We start from the raw sequence: 9,329 nt of genomic DNA on the forward strand, positions 1-9,329 counted from the left end.
TTGGCCATAGCAAGATCTGGTGCTAGGTTGAAATGCGTGGGCGAGCAGCTAATCAAGGCAGGGGAAATTGGAGAAAATCTGCATCGCTTCTCTACTCAATGAACATGAACATCTGGGCTGAGGTTTGCCAACAGATGCGCGATGCCATCCTGGTGAACACACGGACTTAAAACAGCCCACATGGTCACTCTGCTCACAGTCTAGCCTCCAATAGACTGGTGCTGCTAAACTGCTGAGTATATCAATGCACCCACTCTATATGCTGCTGCTGCTGCCGTATGGCTGGGCAGGTTGAGTGTAAACTGAAGTGGTGTCCCAGAAGATTTCATGCATATATAATCCTGCAGAAATTGGTGTTTGGAAGTATATCCTTAGTGAGAAGTCCTCACAAAGGAAAGAATCACACGTAACATTGGTGCGATGGTTAGCACTATTGCTTCACACCAAGAAGATTCCCAGTTACAATGCCAGCTTGGCAGGTTCTCTATGAGTGGAGTTTGCAGTCTCCCTGTGTTTGTGTGGGTCCAAAGACATGTATATAGGGGTTTGCTCGATCGGATATGCTAAATTGACCGAAGGTGTTAGTGTGAATGGTTGTTAGTCTCAGTATGTTGGCCCTGCTATATGCTGGTGATCTGTCCATGGTGCACCCCACCTCTCGCCAAAAGTCAGCCGGTTCAGTCTGAGGCTTTTAGAAAGCAAAGAGCCATTGTTGTTATGTCTAATAAATCAAGTGATGTCAAGCTTTCATTAAATAATGTTACATTTGAGAGCAAACTGACCTAAATGTTCCTGTGGCAATACTCCTCTGACATCCAACCGTGGCTGTATGTCAGAGGAAGTCTCCTAGGAAGTCTCTTAGCTCATAGACAATTATCATGAGCTATTGTTGCATCAATTCTTTGCTGTAGCTGTGACCCTGCTGTAATCCCTTTTGGCCATATTCGAAAAGACATGAGTGACGACAGCTCTAGCCACCTTGCATCCAAATTTAGAAATTGATGGCAGGCCCATTAGCAGATTATTAAGTATACTCACCACCCTCAAGTCATCCTCCTCCTCCTCTGTCTGTCCCGTCCTGCCCTCTCTCCCGGCTACTCCAGCTGGCTGGCAGATCCCCAGCTCATTTATCCTGGGTGTAACCAAGCTGTCCTGGGCCAGAGCTGGCCTTGGTTTGGGCCAGGGCCGGCCTGAGAAATGGCTGGCTCCATGCTCTGGTGGGCCCAGGCGGGGGTCAAACATCTGCTGGGACCCCCCATCTGACAGGCATCTGATCATTCATGGGGAGAGAGACTGATGAGACAGAAACACACACAGAGGAACCCTTGATTATGTTATTCTCGTGTCTGGTTTCTAGCCTGATGCTCACTGAAAAGAAAGTGGGAGAAGGGGATGTGTCCGTTTCCAGGAGAGTGTAGCAGATAGAAGACAAGGCTGATGAAAGTTAGTTCATCAATGTCAATCAGCCATTTTCCTTTCACGATGTGATTTATAAGGCATCATCTCTTTCATTATATAAAAGTAAATTTTTAGTTTGCTAATTGAAAATACTGTAATGAAGCAACTGGATTGTCTCATTGGTAAAATCAATTGGCTTTTCTTTTCAATCATCCAAGTTATTGATTTACTTTAGTATTCCTTAATATAATCTCATGCTCCTCGAGATTGGCATAAATCCTTTTCACCGAAGCCAGTGATTCAATTTAAATGCATTAGTCCTCCATTCAACTCAGTCTTGTGTATTTGCTTTTCAACCCAAGAGCCTGTGAATGAGATGATAGAACGCATTCATTACGCAACAGTGTAATTCAGTTTTTCCCCATTTGCTCTGTTTGTCTATCTAAATATCTGACTGTAATGACACTCCAGCGTGATGAATGGAGGGGCGGTTCGCCATTCCCGCTCTGAAAAGCTGTCTCGTATGGAGGCCATTCATCACACACTGATACAAAGCATAAGAACAGAGCTTGTTAAATGTTTCATGGTGCTGTAACTGTCTGAGAAGTGACCAACGATCCTTTTAGTAGCCGATTTCACGCCTGTCATTTATAGGTCGGACAAGCCGAAGCTGCGTTCACCTGAAAATGATCTGACATGACGTCCTGAAAAACTAAACTTGCATTCTGTCTTTTTTCTTCTGTTTCAGACTTACACACATATTAAACAGCACACACACAACACTTCATATTCGCACACTCACACACAAAAACACACACTGCGCACCCAGAAGAATTGCTGTTGCCAGCCGACAAAGAGGAAGCCCAGTACTCTTCCAGAGAACCAGTCACAACCTCCCTATGGTACAAAATGGTGGAACTGAATATGACTGCACGCTTCATAGTTTGTTTATTTGTGTATGTCTGTGAGAGAGAGTGTGATTGTGTGTGTGTGTGTGTGTAGCAAGCGCATTAGTGTGTACAGACATATATGTGTGCACAGGTACATTGTTTAAATGTGTGAACGTTTCTTTTATTTTTTGTTTTTGTATAGCTACCACTTGTAAATTGTGACATGTGTCAAGAGTTTGTAAGCTGTAACTTTCTGAGAACTATTGTACTAAAAATGCACTCAATAAAGGCCTTGGAAAACAAGTAAAGTCACTTCATGGTGTGTTTGACTCCATGGGTGATCATTCCGTTTTTCATTAATGATGAGTCACGAGAAGCAGAGAGGAAGGGTTATTATCCAGTAACACTGCTGTCAGTGCTGCGCACAAATGTGACACCCAATGCTTGGTTTCATATTGTCTAAGGAGAGAAACAGCTTTTTGTCAGTGCCGGTCTTGGCTGCCTGGTGGCACGTGTTAAAGCCCATCAGCCACTAATAAATGAGCCGTCACTCGGATTACATGCGAATGCAAAAAATGACTCTCCAGGAAAAGTGACAATATTTTGACAAACTAGAGGAAATTATCCTTCCATCAACACTCTTATCTGGGTCTCCAACACACTTTCACACACACAAACACACACATACAGTGCAAATACACCAGCCTCGTAAATTAGGTTTGCCAGGGACTTTTAGAGCACTTCAGACACTGAGAAGTGTGTTGCACAGTAATGATATGGTTAATGAGGTGAGTCAAGAGATATGGGGATGTATCCAACACACAGCATTTATTAGTTCTAATTGATTGATAATATCCAGCTTCGTGTTAGCTGGGAGACTGCACTCTGTAGGGACGTGATTCATAAAAAAGTCAATCTTCTGTCTTTTTGTGTGTTGAGGATGCTAAATAAAACTGTTTCAGGTCACTTCAGGCTTTTTTATGAGGGTGTAAGAAATGATGGTACTCAGGAAGTTGTGAGAGTGTCCCATAGAAAACTTTTGGCATGATGTCGATGAATACGTGGACTTTGGATTAAAAGTAAATTAACACCAGAGTGAAAAGGAACATTTCACTGCCCTCGCTGGTCGAAAGCTTCTGGTTCCAGAAGGAAAAGTCTCATTAATTTGATTAATTATCCCAAAGATAATTTCATGTGACTCAACCATAAAAGCTCTTCTATTGGTGTGAAACTGTCTCGGTTTGAAGCATCAGTACAAAAGATTGGGAAGTGCTTCTTAAAATATTTGTTGTTTTTTTTATTTTCAGCTTGTGCTGTCAAAAACTGACAGTCCAGCCTGTGTACAAAAAGAAATGTGCATGGGCAGAAGTTAATTACAACTCCCAATGTGCATTTCAGCAAGAAGGGCCCAGACATGACTGGTAGAGGCTAGAGACTGCAAAGAAAGAAACTAAACCAGTTCACTATTAATGCCATGGTAACTTGTAGATACATTCCTTTACTATCAGCATCTTTGGTTCAAAACTGCAACAACAAAAGTTTGATTTGTGCCTCTGACTGACATCCTCACAATAACAATGGCAGGGAGAGGTCTTATTGCTCAGGAGTCACTTCAAGGTCACGTGGATGGTTTAATTGTGGCGTTCTGCTAATAGTTAAACAGACGTAATGACCATTGAGATGGTGATGCTCTTTAAAGTATCCTTTCCCTGCACCTCTATCTTAATTGGGCCTGTTTGTCACTTTAATCAGAGCTATTAGAGGGATGCTGCCCTCCTGACAATGAGTTCTACATTACACTGGAGTGAAAGCTGATTTGAGGGTGAGAGAAACTGCATTTGACAGACAAAATGAGACTGACAGAAAGCCAAAGACGTGAAGACACGGGCGAGTGCAGAAAGCTTTTTCTTAAAAGTACGCTTCAAGTGTAACAGGGTGTTTATCGCTGACGGAGGAGTCTGCTCATTTTATTTCACATTAAAGTCACAGGAAGTTGGAAAAGTGACTTCTCAGCAGCAAATCTTCACCTTAATCAATATTCCCTGAGCAATCACCTGTGAGGAAGGGATTGGTGCACAGCAGGGAACTCCTGCAGAGCGCGGGGGAAAGAGTTGGAGAAAAAGCAATACATCTAGCGTGGAAGATCAGAGTGTGTGAGTGGAAAACTTGGAGGGAATACTGAGTGAAGGGCAGTGGAGGAAAAATAATGAACTTGCAACCATGGCACAAAGATGATGGCACAGACATAGAGAGAGTCCTGGCAGCGGGAGAGAGGAGCCATAAAAACCGAGAGGGTATTTCTCAAATCTTTATCCAAGCTCTCTGTGTGTCCTCACCATACCTGTGTGTACGTGTGAGCATTTTTTTAAATATTTATTTTGCAAAACACTGAGGAAATGTAATGACTGGAGTCATGTCAATATCCAGTGATTCCTCCTGTGAGATTGTCTAAGGCCTAAATCTAATCTCGGCTCTTGCTGGCTGCAGGGCCTCAGTAAGCTGTCTGCGGCCTTGCAGTGATCTTGAAGGCCTAGGAAAAGCCCAGAGCACAAACTGCTCCAGGAGACCCAAGTCTGAAAATGGTTCACAAGCTCTGTGGAGACAGGTGTTCTTTCCTGATCTTTAAATGTAGCATAAAGATCAGTCACAAATAAGAGGGGAAAATGCTCCATTGCATAGAATATTTAAAGCAAAATTAGGTAGATTTTATACCTAGGACATGAATTACCCCGTCGACTTCTTACTTGCTGTGATAGCGTCATATTTGTGTAAAATCACCTTGTCAGTAGACATGGTTTTTGAGGTTGCCGTTTTTTTATTCGTCAGCTTGTCAACAAATGTATGTGAGTACATCAGTGTGCACAGGAAGGCTAAGACCACAACAACAGGGAAAGGGATGCTGGCTCACTTGTTCCTTTTGATAATGGTGGCAGGGTACTGAGGCCTGTCAAGAATCCCTTACAACCCTTATAGGTGTTAAATTGGGTTGATATCTTGTGAATCAGAAGGAGGAGGTTTCTTCTTTCAGTATAGATGGACATGCAATAGATGGTTGTAAGTAAAGGAAATTACCCTGTGTTGAAACCTCTTTTAACCCATGAAGAAGGCCGTCTGAGGCCAAATTCAAGGATGCTATTCTTACAGGGATACGAGCCAATAGAAGAAATAAGGAGTGAAGCTGAATCTCCTAGAGGGTAAAGATCTGAATCAGAGACGTCTAATCTTTGAAGCTTGGTCTTGTGTGTGTATTGCCCAGCTTCCTAGGGAGGCAGATAATGAAAAAATGAGTAAAAGACCATATTCTGCCTCCTTAAACTCTCTACTCGGCCACGTGTGCTCTCGCTGTGCAGCTTCTTCTTCTTGCTTTGAAAGCTAAATTCGGCCTTTGTGTAACAACACAGCCAATCCCGCTCAGTTCATTCCACCATAATGACGGCGAATTTGCATTTCACTTGTTCGGTAATTAAGTTATTGATGGACTTCACTGAATTTGCTAAATGTGGAAATGCTGCTCTGCTTAATCAAGATGTCAGCTGCTAGATTCAAACTGTATCTCTCTTACTAGAAGAAGACATTTCTCCTTTTGTGTATACGAAGAGAAATCCAGCACCTGGGTCAAATGAGATTTAATGTCTCGGAGGAGTTCATCAAATTTAATTATGATACATATAATTACCAAAAGCAATCTTCTGTGTGGTAGGAATAATCATTTCAGAGAGATTTTGGCACCTGCAGGGGTAAAGCGTAATTTAGAGACAGTCTGGAGTGACAGGAGAAAGAGAGTGGGGGAGAAAGAGACAGAAACAGGTGATTGCTGTATAAACTCCACTGGGCAAACAACAGCAGTCGGCCGGGGACGGTCTGCAGTTTAGTATCCAAAAGACCCCAAAAGAACATCTGACAAGTGCTTGATTTTGTTTGATTATGAGAATAAGGCCATCTTTCATCATAGTTGTGCTTGGGAGAACATAAACAAAGTTCTTGCCAAATCCAGATGTTTGTAAATGAGCTACATTTATCACAACGATATGTGGAGAAGGACAATCTGTAGTCGTGCAGCAGGTACGGACTGAACAATGGGTGCTGGAGGTAGAGGTGAGTTATGATTGCTCGAGGATCACAGCCGTAATTGGTTCTTTCACAGGGCACGAGGGGGCTAGGAGTTATGCGGAGAGACATTACCCCCTTTTACTCGCTTACACACACACACACACACACAAATAAAAACATACACACAAATGCTCTGTCTCACAAGCTCCCTGCCCATCCCAGAAACCCCCCGCAGAGCCTAATCCCACACAGAGCCCCTCTCAGCTCCACCCGCCTTCGATTGCTGCAAAAATCAATGAAATATTTTCCCACCAAAATGAAGAGGAACAATGGACGAGATCCGCACATCAAGGTCTTCCTAATTAGAGAGTTCACACAAAAGGACTCCTTGGCTTCATGGCTTGCAGAACAGAGGGATACAGACTAGAAGAGGAGACGGAATGAATAGTGAGTGATGAAGGTCATACACTTCCCACTCATTGCTCCCTTCTCTCTAATATCAACTTCATAACGCATAACCTTGGCTGCCAAAGTACACGTGAACTGCTGACATCCCTCTATGTTTTTAGCCATATAGCTGTGCACACAGCGTGCCATGCCAGAAGCTACAAGCTTTCCCTTTCCTCATCTCCTTCCATGATGTGTAAAGAGACGTGTCACCGTGTTTTATCACATCTGACGCTCAAAATGGAGAAAGAAAACCCTTCTACATTGTTGTATTATTAAAAGACCCTCTAATGTCTTTGCTCTGGGTAAGTGCAGCCGGTAAACCGTGTCTTGCTTGCTCGGGAAATTCGACAATGCCCTTTACTTGACTGCCCTCGCAGGGTGACACAAGAGGGAAGATGATAACAGACAATGCTGACTTCTCTCTAATGAGGGTGTTGGGCTAAAGATATGTAAATTTCCCTCCAAGGTCGCCTTCAGCCTTTTGTTTCAAGGAGGACCGATAGAATTTACCGCCACCCCTCCTACACAGTACGGATACAGTACAGAGGATTCATTTGAACCACGCTCAGGATGTCATAAAATACAGGACATCACTTTTTCTCTAGTCTTACAATGACTTGTCAGAGTATGAGTACTGCACAGAAGTGATGCATGTGAAGCAGAATTATGTAGAGCAGTGAAATATTGGTTAATGGCAGCCATTACTGCTCTTAACCAACATCTTAACGGATGCTTAAAGCACTGAGAGCTACAGTACGTTCTACAGATGCACTTCACTTGGTATTATGGTATTTATACTTGGTGAAGGGGGATACGCTGCACAGTCATACTTTATGTGACACTGTTAAACGGCTTTTGCAGAGCTCCAAAGGGAATATACAATGCATTCAGCTTTATGACTCACTGTTGGGGGCAAACTGACTAAGGGACGTATAAAATTTATACTTTCAGTCCCTTCTTCTGATTGGCTAAAAAAACACACCCAATAAAGAAAGAACTGCTTCAGTTAAACACAAATGTTCTTACCAGAGGCATTGGGGCTTCAGCTGAGATTCTCAGGTGGCTCTGTCAAAGAAAAGATCTCTTGTCAGACAGTGTGATTTTATTGGCAGCAACAGTCTTGTTAACAACACTGCAAAAACTTGGGTTTCCAGATGACCTGTGTCGTGGGCGCTAACTGTGTTATACATTCGGCTGGGGACATTTTATGCAGGTCCTTCTCTTTGGTACTTTTTCCTGATTTCATGTCATTTCTCAGCTTTCAAATATCAATGAAAAGTATTATAATGCAGAAGATAATAATAGTCTAAAAAAACTGTATCAATATCCTCTGACAGTTGAATAATGGCTCCGACAGGTGGATACCTCATTCCACATAACAGCGTTATCCGCCAACAGAGAAGAAAGGGACTGGAGGATGTTGTAAAACATTGCAGACACTTCACTTCAACAAATGCCACTAGAATCTGCTGCTTGCTATGATTATTGTGAAGAGGTAGTATGAAAAAAATAATTCTCACCGCAGCACAACCCAGAGATGATGTTTTTGACCTTGTAAGGGTCATAGAGTACTACATGCGTTAGTTCTTGGATGCAATTAAATGTGTCAAATTTTTTTGAGTATTTCCATGTGTGTTTCAGTTGCTCGTGCGTGGGTGTGTTTGTGTGCCCAGGTGGCGTCTCCTCTGATGGGAGCGTGGTTGTGTGGGTGAGCTGTAACTGAAGAGGCTGGAGGACAGAGTAAGTGGCTCTCAGGGGAGAGTCGATCGGTTGTTAAAGACAGTGGAGAGGGGACACAACAGCCTCAGTGCACACTAACAGCCAAAACAGACACACAGTCTTGGTTCATGTAATTGCTATAGACAGGCAGCCATCTGAATGTCCTCTCTCAGTTGCCCCTTCTGTCTCTCTCTGACATGCTCACAGAGGCCTTTCACCTTCCTATAGACTCATGCCAAAGAAACAGGACGGATTATAGTGACGGAAAAATGTAGAAATGGATGGGTTTTTTTTCTATTGTCATAACGCTGGCTCTTCTGTCCAGTATTTTACCCACTAATTCTCACACTAGAGATAGTAAGTATAGAAACCGTGCATTCTTAGTTGAAATGTTCTAATAACAGCATTGGAAATGCCTCCGATACTGCCAAAAATTCCTTGTTATACAAATCTGATACCACAAATTCAATGTAGTTTTTAGTCATTTAGTTTCACCTGTATGAAACTGTTTTTATATGAAATCACTTCTTCACCGCCCTAAAACAGCAGTTTGTGCTGTACTGCCAGTGCAAGGTACTGTTAGAGGAAGAGATTTTTCCGCCAGTGAAGCATAAATCAGAATTAAATCTCACTCTGGAACATCCAACAAGTAATATCGAGTCATGTATCGTATGCAAGACTTTAGTTTCGAGGTGTGGTTTGTGTATTCTTCATATATTTATCCGTGATATTTTTCTTTTAGTTATGAATGTCAAATTAGAGTAAAAGAAGCTCATACTCGTCCCTATGTATTTGTTTTTCAGAGAGTTTAACCTGAGCCAG

The 9,329-nt window shown here is 42.6% G+C and overlaps 1 protein-coding gene across 4 annotated transcripts in view; it reads left to right on the forward strand.

Moving 5' to 3' along the window:
- LOC109646353 (ephrin type-B receptor 1-B) overlaps nucleotides 1–2,600 on the forward strand; it is a 149,698-nt gene extending 147,098 nt beyond the window's left edge. For all 4 annotated transcript variants that reach the window (XM_069511283.1, XM_069511285.1, XM_069511284.1 and 1 more), the window contains one exon: nucleotides 2,147–2,600. The gene's annotated coding sequence lies outside the window, so the exon portion shown is untranslated. The remainder of the gene's footprint in view (nucleotides 1–2,146) is intronic.
- Nucleotides 2,601–9,329: the final 6,729 nt, after the last annotated feature.

This window comes from Paralichthys olivaceus, chromosome 16, assembly GCF_024713975.1.
Source record: "Paralichthys olivaceus isolate ysfri-2021 chromosome 16, ASM2471397v2, whole genome shotgun sequence".
NCBI lineage: Eukaryota > Metazoa > Chordata > Actinopteri > Pleuronectiformes > Paralichthyidae > Paralichthys > Paralichthys olivaceus.